The 13,113-nt window shown below is 39.9% G+C and overlaps 1 protein-coding gene across 2 annotated transcripts in view; it reads right to left on the bottom strand.

Moving 5' to 3' along the window:
- LOC147362831 (uncharacterized) overlaps positions 1 to 13,113 on the bottom strand; it is a 41,843-nt gene that overhangs the window by 26,674 nt on the left and 2,056 nt on the right. Inside the window, exon 2 of one of the 2 annotated variants that reach the window (XM_086325809.1) lies at positions 10,086 to 10,466. The exons of the other annotated variant lie outside the window; for it this stretch is intronic. The gene's annotated coding sequence lies outside the window, so the exon portion shown is untranslated. Of the gene's footprint in view, positions 1 to 10,085; positions 10,467 to 13,113 lie in introns of those variants that run through there. 2 annotated transcript variants of the gene reach the window in all.

The raw sequence follows: 13,113 nt of genomic DNA, 5'->3' as shown, positions 1-13,113 counted from the left end.
TTTAACTTATATGCAGAGTACATCATGAGAAACGCTGGGCTGGAAGAAGCACAAGCTGGAATCAAGATTGCGGAGAGAAATACCAATAACCTCAGATATGCAGATGACACCACCCTTCTGGCAGAAAGTGAAGAGGAACTAAAAAGCCTCTTGATGAAGGTGAAAGAGGAGAGTGAAAAAGTTGGCTTAAAACTCAACATTCAGAAAACGAAGATCATGGCATCTGGTCCAATCACTTCACGGGAAATAGATGGGGAAACAGTGGAAACAATGTCAGACTTTATTTTTGGGGGCTCCAAAATCACTGCAGATGGTGATTGCAGCCATGAAATTAAAAGACGCTTGCTCCTCGGAAGAAAAGTTATGACCCACCTAGATAGCATATTCAAAAGCAGAGACATTATTTTGCCAACAAAGGTCCAACAAAACCATAGTCAAGGCTATGGTTTTTCCTGTGGTCATGTATGGATGTGAGAGTTGGACTGTGAAGAAAGCTGAGCACCGAAGAATTGATGCTTTTGAACTATGGTGTTGGAGAAGACTCTTGAGAGTCCCTTGGACTGCAAGGAGATCCAACCAGTCCATTCTGAAGGAGATCAGTCCTGGGATTTCTTTGGAAGGAATGATGCTAAAGCTGAAACTCCAGTACTTTGGCCACCTCATGCGAAGAGTTGACTCATTGGAAAAGACTCTGATGCTGGGAGGGATTGGGGGCAGGAGGAGAAGGGGAGGACAAAGGATGAGATGGTTGGATGGCATCACTGACTCGATGGACATGAGTCTGAGTGAACTCCAGGAGTTGGTGATGGACAGGGAGGCCTGGCGTGCTGTGATTCATGGGGTCGTAAAGAATCAGACACGACTGAGCAACTGAATTGAACTGAACTTGACCACAGTTGATTGGGCCAGGAGCAGACACATGACCCAAACTAGACCAATCAGAATCTCATCCCAAGAAATCTGGAATTAGATCTAAGGGATTCAACTTTTCTTTAGATGACTAGACCTAAAACATGGAGGTTGGGTCCAATGGGGATGGGGTGAGGGCATCTTCACCTGTGAGGAGAACTGGAGAAGGATGGGAAGTCAGTCTACAGACAGAAAATGAAGCACAAGGGCAGAGATGAGAGAGAGAGGGTGTCTATTGAGTATTTAACACCATACCCTCCTATAACCTTATATTGTGTTGTTCAGTCACTCAGTTGTGACCGACTCTTTGCGATCCCATGGACTGCAGCACACCAGGCTACCCTGTCCTTCACCGTCTCCCAGACCTTGCTTAAACTCATGTCTATTGGGTCAGTGATGCCATCTGACCACCCTGTCTTCTGAAAAAGGTAGTATTCTATATATAACAGGCTTCCCTGGTGGCTCAGACGGTAAAGTGTCTGCCTACAATGCGGGAGACCTGGGTTCGATCCCTAGGTCGGGAAGACCCCCTGGAGAAAGAAATGGCAACCCACTCCAGTACTCTTGCCTGGAAAATCCCATGGACGGAGGAGCCTGGTAGGCTACAGTCTATGGAGTCACAAAGAGTTGGATACCACTGAGCAACTTCACTTTCACTTTCTATATATAACCTTATATAGAATACTACTTTTTGTTTTAAGCCCCTTCAGTTGACTGCTGTTATTTCCAATCTAACATCTTAACTCAACCTGGTCACTCTGACATGGAACTGAGAGTTTTATGTTTCCTTTACAAAGACTTAAGAAAAACATTTGCCTAGGGGCTAAATCCTTTTGAAACACGTGAAAAAAACTCTCACCATGGTGAACATATGGGTAAAAAAAGCTTCATTCAGCAGACTTCATCAAAGGAGTTTTCTCTAAGAATTTGATAAATAGCCTTGCCCAGTATAACATTATTTTCAATATATCAAAAGCCTTGAAAATACTGAATTTAAATTTGTAAAAATGAAGGTTTTTATTATGTTTAAGAGAGCTACTGCATAGAGTATTATACAATCAAAACAAACTAGGCCTCTCCTGGGATTCCCTGGTGGCTCAGCTGGTAAAGAATCCGCCTGCAATGTGGGAGACCTGGGTTCGATCCCTGGGTTGGGAAGATCTCCTGGAGAAGGGAAAGGCTACCCACTCCAGTATTCTGGCCTGGAGAATTCCATGGACTGTATAGTCCAAGGGGTCACAAAGAGTCGGACTCGACTCAGTGACTTTCACTTTCACTTTATCCTAGGAGATAGTATCACTGTCTCCTAGGATACCACCAATAGTTTGTGTTCAAGCAAAAAATATACCATAGTAAAAAATAAAATATAGTACATATACCTTAGAAAAAAAATTTTAAATAGAACTTGGAAAAGGGCCATCTGACTATTCTAATCAGGTAGGAGAATCTTAGAAACCTCTTCAAGGACTCCTGAGAACTATTCAACAATAATTAGAAATGTAGATGACATTATCTTCTGTCATAACACTTTTTTCAGCATCCAGTGACATTTATTGAACATCTAATATGGGCAAGAACCATGTTATCTTGTTTACTGCTATATTCTCTTTGCTTAGCACAGTCTTGGCATATAAAAGGCACAGTAAATATTTCTAGATAAGCAAATGAATGTTGAAAAATAAGAGTCAATCCATGTTATCTGGTAAGTAGAGAATCAAATAATATGTCCAATGAGATAATGACCAAAAGATGATTTTAAAACAATCCTTTTGTATATATTATATTAAAAATTCATATGAATTGGTAAAATGGGAATACCATAATTATAAATGGATCAGATCAGATCAGTTGCTCAGTCCGACTCTTTGCAACCCCTTGAATCGAAGCACGCCAGGCCTCCCTGTCCATCACCAACTCCTGGAGTTCACCCAGACTCACGTCCATCGAGTCAGTGATGCCATCCAGCCATCTCATCCTCTGTCGTCCCCTTCTCCTCCTGCCCCCAATCCCTCCCAGCATCAGAGTCTTTTCCAATGAGTCAACTCTTCACATGAGGTGGCCAAAGTACTGGAGTTTCAGCTTTAGCATCATTCCTTCCAAAGAAATCCCAGGACTGATCTCCTTCAGAATGGACTGGTTGGATCTCCTTGCAGTCCAAGGGACTCTCAAGAGTATTCTCCAACACCACAGTTCAAAAGCATCCATTCTTCGGTGCTCAGCCTTCTTCACAGTCCAACTCTCACATCCATACATGACCACAGGAAAAACCATAGCCTTGACTAGACGAACCTTTGTTGGCAAAGTAACGTCTCTGCTTTTGAATATGCTATCTAGGTGGGTCATAACTTTTCTTCCAAGGAGTAAGCATCTTTTAATTTCATGGCTGCAATCACCATCTGTAGTGATTTTGGAGCCCAGAAAAATAAAGTCTGACACTGTTTCCACTGTTTCCCCATCTATTTCCCATGAAGCGATGGGACCGGATGCCATGATCTTTGTTTTCTGAATGTTGAGCTTTAAGCCAACTTTTTCACTCTCCACTTTCACTTTCATCAAGAGGCTTTTTAGTTCCTCTTCACTTTCTGCCATAAGGGTGGTGTCATCTGCATATCTGAGGTTATTGATATTTCTCCCGGCAATCTCGATTCCAACTTGTGTTTTTCCCAGTCCAGCGTTTCTCATGATGTACTCTGCATAATTTTTAAATAAACACGGTGACAATATACAGCCTTGCCGAACTCCTTTTCCTATTTGGAACCAGTCTGTTTTTCCATGTCCACTTCTAACTGTTGCTTCATGACCTGCATACAAATTTCTCAAGAGGCAGGTCAGGTGCTCTGGTATTCTCATCTCTTGAAGAATTTTCCACAGTTTATTGTGATCCACACAGTCAAAGGCTTTGGCATAGTCAATAAAGCAGAAATAGATGTTTTTCTGGAACTCTCTTGCTTTTTCCATGGTCCAGCAGATGTTGGCAATTTGATGTCTTGTTCCTCTGCCTTTTCTAAAACCAGCTTGAACATCAGGAAGTTCACGGTTCACATATTGCTGAAGCCTGGCTTGGAGAATTTTGAGCATTACTTTACTAGCGTGTGAGATGAGTGCAATTGTGCGGTAGTTTGAGCATTCTTTGGCATTGCCTTTCTTTGGGATTAGAATGAAAACTGACCTTTTTCAGTCCTGTGGCCAGTGCTGAGTTTTCCAAATTTGCTGGCATATTGAGTGCAGCACTTTCACAGCATCATCTTTCAGGATTTGGAATAGCTCAACTGGAATTCCACCACCTCCACTAGCTTTGTTCGTAGTGAGGCTTTCTAAGGCCCACTTGACTTCACATTCCAGGATGTCTGGCTCTAGGCCAGTGATCACACCATCGTGATTATCTGGTTTCGTGAAGATCTTTTTTGTACAGTTCTTCTGTATATTCTTGCCACCTCTTCTTAATATCTTCTGCTTCTGTTAGGTCCATACCATTTCTGTCCTTTATCGAGCTCATCTTTGCATGAAATGTTCCTTTGGTATCTCTGATTTTCTTGAAGAGATCCCTAGTCTTTCCCATTCTGTTGTTTTCCTCTATTTCTTTGCATTGATCGCTGAAGAAGGCTTTCTTATCTCTTCTTGCCATTCTTTGGAACTCTGCATTCAGATGTTTATATCTTTCCTTTTCTCCTTTGCTTTTCGCTTCTCTTTTCACAGCTATTTGTAAGGCCTCCCCAGACAGCCATTTTGCTTTTTTGCATTTCTTTTCTATGGGAATGGTCTTGATCCCTGTCTCCTGTACAATGTCACGAACCTCATTCCATAGTTCATCAGGCACTCTATCTATCAGATCTAGGCCCTTAAATCTATTTCTCACTTCCACTGTGTAATCATAAGGGATTTGATTTAGGTCATACCTGAATGGTCTAGTGGTTTTCCCTACTTTCTTCAATTTAAGTCTGAATTTGGCAATAAGGAGTTCATGGTCTGAGCCACAGTCAGCTCCTGGTCTTGTTTTTGCTGACTGTATAGAGCTTCTCTATCTTTGGCTGCAAAGAATATAATCAATCTGATTTCAGTGTTCACCATCTGGCGATGTCCATGTATAGAGTCTTCTCTTGTGTTGTTGAAAGAGGGTGTTTGTTATGACCAGTGCATTTTCTTGGTCAAACTCTATTAGTCTTTGCCCTGCTTCATTCCGTATTCCAAGGCCAAATTTGCCTGTTTGACTCCAGGTGTTTCTTGATTTCCTACTTTTGCATTCCAGTCCCCTATAATGAAAAGGACATCTTTTTGGGGTGTTAGTTCTAAAAGGTCTTGTAGGTCTTCATAGAACCGTTCAACTTCAGCTTCTTCAGCATTACTGGTTGGGGCATGGACTTGGATTACTGTGATATTGAATGGTTTGCCTTGGAAATGAACAGAGATCATTCTGTTGTTTTTGAGATTGCATCCAAGTACTGCATTTCAGACTCTTTTGTTGACCATGATGGCCACAGGATAGAGAATATGAATAGTTCATAGGAGAAAAAATTAACCTTATTAATAAAAAAGTAATAACAATGTTGATCATTAGGACTGATCTAAGAGAAACAAGTTGAAAAATTACTCTGTCTAGTAATTTAAAAGTTGATGAAATATAGCTTTGAGGAGGATATAGTGAAACTGGTATATTCCTACACTTCTGGCAGACTAAAATACATTTTATGGAAACTATCAGAAATTATTTTGCTGAAGTAAAGTTCTAAAAATTGATTCTGAGGATGGCCATCAAAAGAAGGAAAAATGGTATCTATGAAAATGTTTACTGTGAAATATTTTTATATATGTTTCAGTGTTTAGAAATTAAATGTTATTTATAATAAAAAACTAAAATCAGCAAATAACAGGAGAATCATGCAAATTACAGTACTTCATCAATAGACAGTATGCAGTTTTTTAAGAAATATGGAAAATACGTGGAAATACAAGAAATACAATAAAATACACTAGGAAAATATACATGGAAAAATAGCTATGATATACATTAAGTGAAAAAAAGTTAAAAATAAAATTTTATTACACTATGACCTTACTAAATTACACTGTGACAGTCAAATAATAAATATATATCCATATACACAAGTCCTAAAAGTAAAATGAAAGTTTAATTTGTTAGAATGGTGCAATTGTATTATTTGGATTCTAGATATAATTCTAAATCTACTGATACAATGTTATTTGAGTAATAAAATAAAATAAGAACTCCCTTTTTCTGAAGAAAAAATAGAATTTTAGGAAAAAGAACAGAGAGAGTTAGAGAGACATACACAGAGGGTTAAGACTTAATGGCAACCAAGACCCAATACAGGAAAATAAATAGATTTTAAAAAATGACAGTCTGAAATCTTTTTAAATTCCACTTCCCACAAATGAGTAAATCTAGGCAGACTATTTCAAAGTATGATAAAAATTCTGTTGCTTCAAAATGGAGTGTCTACAACATTGAACAAAAGAAACCAGGTACAGATGGGTACATACTATGTGATTTTACTTATATAAAATCTGGGAGCTGGCAAATTTATGATGTGCATACTTTTAACGCCTGAAAATTATACCTCAATAAAGAAGAACAGAAATGGTCTGTAATCAGATAAGAACATTTCACAGAACTGAAAACCAGACACAGCATTGAGAAGATTTTATTTTCCTTAAATTGCCTATTTGGAATGTAATAAAGCTTTTCTAGGTGTTTTGAGTCAGACACGACTGAGCAATTTCACTTTCAATTTTCACTTTCATGCATTGGAGAAGGAAATGGCACCCCACTCCAGTGTTCTTGCCTGGAGAATCCCAGGGATGGGGGAGCCTGGTGGGCTGCCGTCTATGGGGTCGCACAGAGTCAGACTTGACTGAAGTGACTTAGCAGCAGCAGAAGCAGCAGCAGGTGTTTTGAGTAATCTACCCTTACTAAACCACCTTGGTCAGTGTGGGTGGTCATGAATGGTGAGATGTTTATTTAATTACTCCTTATGGCTCACATTGGCCAGACAGAGTGTACATCTTAAGGCCACTGCTGCCTCTCCTCTTCAAATGACTGGGTGGATTCTCTTTCATGAAGAGTTATGTTATGTACATGATAGACTCTTAAAGGAATCCAAGAAATATGACCATGTAAGTTCCAGCCTGGAAATCTGTGGCCAACACAAAGAGGAATTGCACTGCAACCTGAGATCCTGGCTGCAGAGGCAGGCATCCCAAGCTCCGGGAACATCACACAGTGTATCTGACTATAAAGGGAACTTGACCTACTATTTGCATCTTCATGTTTTGGGTAATTGTTCTTCCAAGATAAATTATTTTGGAAGTTCTTTATACACATTTAATATGAAAACAGAGAAATTATTAAATGCTGTAATAGAGTGAGAGGAAGCCTCGTAGAGTAGAAAGAGCACGGACTGCAGAGTCAAAAAAATCAGGAGTCAAATTCTAGCTCTTCCACTTCCTAAATATGTGACTGTGGAGAAATGATCCAATTCTTCTGAACTTCCATTTCTTTGCCTGTGAAATGAGGTTTATAATACCTGCCATGCATTGTTATCTTAAGGATTGGAAACTACATGAGTGCCTGGCATGCTGAGCAAACAATGGTGTCAGTAACTGTTAAATATTAAGAGAACTGGATACCAGCCATTCTCAGCACTTATGGCTGAATGGCTTTGTTCAAGACACTCATATTTTTCACTTATAAAAAAAGCCAAAAACATCTACCTGTTGAAGAATGGCTTCTGAGCTTAATTTGCAAGCAGTCTATTTTTATTCTTTCTTGTGCTCCTACATGTGTCTACTGAAATAAGTACTTTAACACTAGATACTAGAAAAGGGGGGAAAGGTCTATTTATTGGATAAGTACAACACAAAAGGAAAAAAAAATCAGAAATGGTAAATGGCAACAGTACCTAACCTCCATCTGAGGCCCAAGGCAGAAAATGCTCCGGAAAGGGTGGATGAGAATGGCAACTGACTTCAGGTTGCTGCCCTCATTTTTAGCAGTGATTTCATTGCTCTAATTTTTAAATGTTCATTTTGTTCTTGAATGAAATCAAGATAGGGAAAATTTCAAGTATATCACTCAGGGTCACAGGCAAGATGGCAGAGTAGAAGGACATGAGCTCATCTCTTCTTACCGAAACACCAGAATCACAACTGCTGAACACCCATTGACAAAAAAATACTGGAACCTTCTAATAAAATACCCTACATCCAAAGACAAAGAAGAAGCCACAATGAGATGATAGGAGGGACGCAAGTGCAATAAAATCAAATCCCATACAGGGTGGGTGGGCGACCCACAAACTGGAAAGTATACTGCAGAAGTTCTCCCATAGGAGTGAAAGCGTGAAGTCTGCATGCAAGTCTCTTAGATAGCCTCATCCACCAGGCTACAACCACAATCACAGAAAGACAAAATGAGATGGCAGAGAAATATGTCCCAGATGAAAGAACAAGACAAAACCTCAGAAGAACAACTAAGTGAAGACAGGCAATCTACCTTTAAAAGAATTCACAGTAATGATAGTAAAGATGATCCAAGATGTCCAAAATGAATGGAAGCATAGATGGAGAAAACAACAAGAAATGTTTAACAAAGACCTAGAAGAACTAAAGAACAAACAGATGAACAATAACTGAAATAAAAAAAATATACCAGAAGGAATCAAGTATATCACCCAAACAAGCAAACAGTAGCTTCCTATTGGCGTAGGGTCTATCTTCCTACAGTTCTTGACTCCAGAGCAAGGATGGTTACCCCATCTCATCTCTCTCTGCTGAGTGGGCATAAGGCCAAGATAGGGGCAGTTATCTTTCTTTTATTTCACAGGCTCAAGATGCCTTATTTAGGGAGAAGAAAATGGCAATACTAGAAATAAAAATGCTTGTCCCACCAGTCTGGGCCAAGTAGTACAAAGTGATCTGATCCATTGTATATTTTAAATTAAAACACTGTTGCTTTCTTGAACCCAGAATAATGTGGCCTGTGTTTCTCTATTTAAAAGGGGAAAGAAAATCACAAATCTGCATGGGAAAATTCCCAACAAAAGGCTTATGCCTGACTTTACCCCTTTTTAGTCATACCAACCAAGGTTACATAATCACAAACAGAACTTTACCCTACTTCCTAGGATTGTTGTTAAGTATTAAATGAAATAAAATTACTCTGTCAAGTGCAAAATGCCACATAAATATTAGTCAGGTTATTACATGAAGGAAACTGGTATCATTCCAGGTTTGTGCTGGAGATAGCAACAATGAACTAAACAGACAGCTGGGCAAATCTGCCAGACAGGAAGCATGTCTGACTCTTGAACACAGGCTAGATTCCCTTCTGCTGAGCTATACCTGCCAAACTGGAAGCCCCTGGTGCTCTGGTCATGAATGGACACGTCCTGTCCAGGGCTTCCAAGGCCTCACCCCAGTCTGGCCTTTGGCTCCACCCTGCAGTGCTGGCCCAGGGCCAAGTCTGGGTTAACTTCCCCTTCTAGTTTGCCTGGTACTGCCTTTCCGGTACCATCAGGCATTATGCCAGAGTCAGGTTTTGTAGAGCAGAAGTGGCCCAAGAATGAGAACATTCCTTCCTTCATACTAGGGAACTTCCCTCCTCTTTCCCCTAAAAGCACTCCTATTTCTACTACTTCTCTGGTTCTCATCTGCTCCAGGGCTCCAGATTAGGGTGTGGGAGGTCAAGAAGCTAAGATAAGAGGGAAGGAACTAGTTTGTCTCATTGACCATTCCTCTAAATTGAGTCTCAACTGCTCTCCACTAGTGCTACTTCCTTGCTAACTTCTTGCTTTCAGGAGCTGAAACGTAATAGGTTCTTAATAACTATTAACCAAAGGAACACAAATATCAGATTAATGAATCAGCAAACATAAGTATACCTTGGAGATTTTGTGGGTTCAGTTCCAGACCACCACAATAAAGCAAATATCTCAATAAAGTGAATTTTTTGGCTTCCTAATTCATATAAAAGTTGTGTTTACACCACACTGACATCTATAAAGTCAACAGCATTACACCTTAAAAATATACCTATCTTAACTAAAAATACTGTATTGTTGAAAACCCTAACCATCATCCGAGTCTTTAGCAAGTCAAAGTAACATCAGAGATCACTGAACAGAGATCACGATGATAAATAATGATCAAACAGTTTGAAATACTGTGAGAAGGAATAATATTGAAATATTTGAAATATTGTGAGAAGGACTAAATTGTGACACAGAGACATGAAGTGAGCAAATACTGTTGAAAAACAGCACCAACAGACTTGTTTGATATGCAGGGTTGTCACAAATCTTCAGTTTGTAAAAATGCAGTATTTGTGAAGCACTATAATACATGCCTGCATGCTCAGTTGCTTCCGTCCTGTCTGATTCTTTGTGCCCCATGGACTGTAGCTCACCAGGCTCCTCTGTCCATGGGATTATTCCAGCAAGAATACTGGAGTGGGTTGCCATTTCCTCTTCCAGGGGATCTTCCCATCCCAGGGACTGAACCTGCATCTCCTATGTTTCCTACATTGGCAGATTCTTTACCACCTGGGAAGCCAAAGCACAGTAAAATGAAGCGTGATAAAATGAAGTACACCTGTGTCAAACGAAGTCCAAGGCCTTTTCTTGGACCCTGACCTCCCCTATTCCTGCCTGCTTTTCATCTGTTTTTATATTCAGAAACTAGGGCAGCTTCAGCTTGGTTTCCCAGATTAACTTTGATTTTAGTTCTTTATGCACAAAGGATCACTTTCAGCACATCCATACTTTCATGTGAGTTTTAAGGAACTTAAAAAGGGACAAACCTTACTTTCTATCTATTTCTCAGAAGGGACAGAATCAAGGTGGCAATATATAAATGTGTGTGTGTGTGTGTGTGTTTAGGAGTGGCATGAAAAGATTGAGAGGTTGTGTTATTTTCTATAGGAGAATGGAAGAGACACCCTAGCTGGAAAGCACAGTTGCTAACAGTAGAGGCAGATTAACTCCTACCAAAGACAGAAGGTAAAGGGGGCACAGCTTTAAAATCATGCTGCTGCTGCTAAGTCACTTCAGTCGTGTCCGACTCTGTGCGACCCCACAGACAGCAGCCCACCAGGCTCTCCCGTCCCTGGGATTCTCCAGGCAAGAACACTGGAGTGGGTTGCCATTTCCTTCTCCAATGCATGAAAGTGAAAAGTTAAAGTGAAGTTGCTCAGTCGTGTCTGACTCTTAGCAACCCCATGGACTGCAGCCTACCAGGCTCCTCCGTCCATGGGATTTTCCAGGCAAGAGTACTGGAGTGGGGTGCCACTGTTTTCTCCGTAAAATCATGCTACTCACTCCTATCTCCAGATGCCCTAGATCAGGAGGGGAGAGCCAGGGTTTTCTGGTGTTCAGTGGTGGAATAGTGTTCCACTGCTACAACACATCAACTATGAAACCCAGGTGGTATCAAATACTCAGATATACATGTAGTTGGAATGACAGAAGGAGATGAGAGAGAATGGGGCAGAAAAAAAGTGTTTTAAAAAATAACGGCTAAGACTTTGCTTAATTTGATGAAAGACAGAAATTTGTAGATACAAGATTATAAATGAACACTAAGCAGAATAAACACAAAAAAGGTTCACACTGATGTACACCAGAGTCAAATTACTGAAAGCCAAAGCCTAACAGCAACTCTCAAAAGCAGCAAGAGAAAATAACATATTACACAGAGGGAAAATGATCCAATCAACAGCCAACTTTCATCTGAAACCATGGAGGCCAGAGAGAATGGAAAAACACCATTAAAATGCTGAAACTAAAAAAACCATCCTGTCAATCCAGAACTCTATATTCAGGGGATATGTTATTCAATTATGAAAGAAAAATAACAATTATTTTCAGATAAAGTACAACTAAAAAGATTTGTAGCCAACAGATCTGCACTAGTAGAAACACTAAAAGAAGCTCTTCAAGTTGAAGGGAACTATAAGATGGAAACCTTCATTCAACGGGGAAGAATGAAGCACACCAAAAATGCTAAGCATCTGAATAAATTTTTAAAAAACCTATTTTTTGTTCCTTTTCTCTTAATTTCTTTATAAATTGCTTATAGTACTGTCTTGGGAGATTTATTACTTGCAGAGGTATTACATATTAGCTCATAGCCTTCCTACTCTGTATTTATCTTATGGGATGCTTAGAGTCTGGAATTGCTTCTGCTCTCTATTTGAGCCTCTTCCCATTACTAAGAATTTGTTATGTGGGTTGACTGGGTAGTAATGTGGTGAGGGACAAAAATCTTTGAAAACCAACAGAAACGGAGATTGCTAGAATATGGAATATATATGGTTGGGAGGGAGAATCACTGCAGGGAAGGAAAACATTGAGATTAAATGCTCTCACGGTAAAAGCGAAGTTACCAGGAACAGGCCTTCACTCTGTCCTAATCTGTGGCAGAACTTGGGGAAGAGAAATGTAACATACTTAGTCCACTACCTAATTTCTCAACCTTCTCACCCTACAATAATTCCTAATCTTCTTAAGGCTTGACAGGTATGTCTATACGTCTTTAGATAGTACTTAGTTCCTCCAGGTATCTGATTTCCAGTTGGCACAGGAAGTGAAAAAGAGGTGGTAGGATTTGGGAAATATTAAGGGGAGAAATTACAGATCCAGTTTCAAGGCGCACCCTGTGATGAGAAGAGGAAGTCAAAGAACTGGGATTGTGGTGCTATCACCCATATGAATCATCAATGCTGAAAGAGTAGGATAGGATGGACACACTAGCCTCAGAGCTCTGAATGGAACCCTGGGATATAATTGTTTTAGTGTTTGGGGTACTATAGGCTTCCAGTTGTATTCAGGACCTCAATTTCCATCTGAGGTTCTTAGCTTTTTGGTCTATTTTAGGAAGACTTAAATTTTTTCCTTAAATTTCTTTATAACTATTCCTTTCTATAAGGTTCATTTTTGTCCTACCAAGGATTTGGCCTCCTCCTTTAGAAAGAAAGAGGACTCAGGGTGAATGGTATCAGGTCCAGAACCCAGAAACACAAATGACATTGATCAGACAATGGGAGGGAAATGGAGACTGGCTATCAATTGGCCTATTGGGAATAAAAATAGGTTTCACCTTACAGACCAACCCTTTGGAGAATTTCGTTGAGAAGGATTCAGAGGCTTGGACTGAAGCACAGACTCCAAAAGGGATCATAAATAATTGGCG

This window comes from Bos grunniens, chromosome 11, assembly GCF_055505025.1.
Source record: "Bos grunniens cultivar Pamir isolate PY7600 chromosome 11, Bosgru_T2T1.0, whole genome shotgun sequence".
In the NCBI taxonomy this organism is placed as follows: Eukaryota; Metazoa; Chordata; class Mammalia; order Artiodactyla; family Bovidae; genus Bos; species Bos grunniens.
The sequence above is the reverse complement of the archived record's forward strand: the minus strand, read 5'-3'. Positions and strand labels throughout refer to the sequence as shown.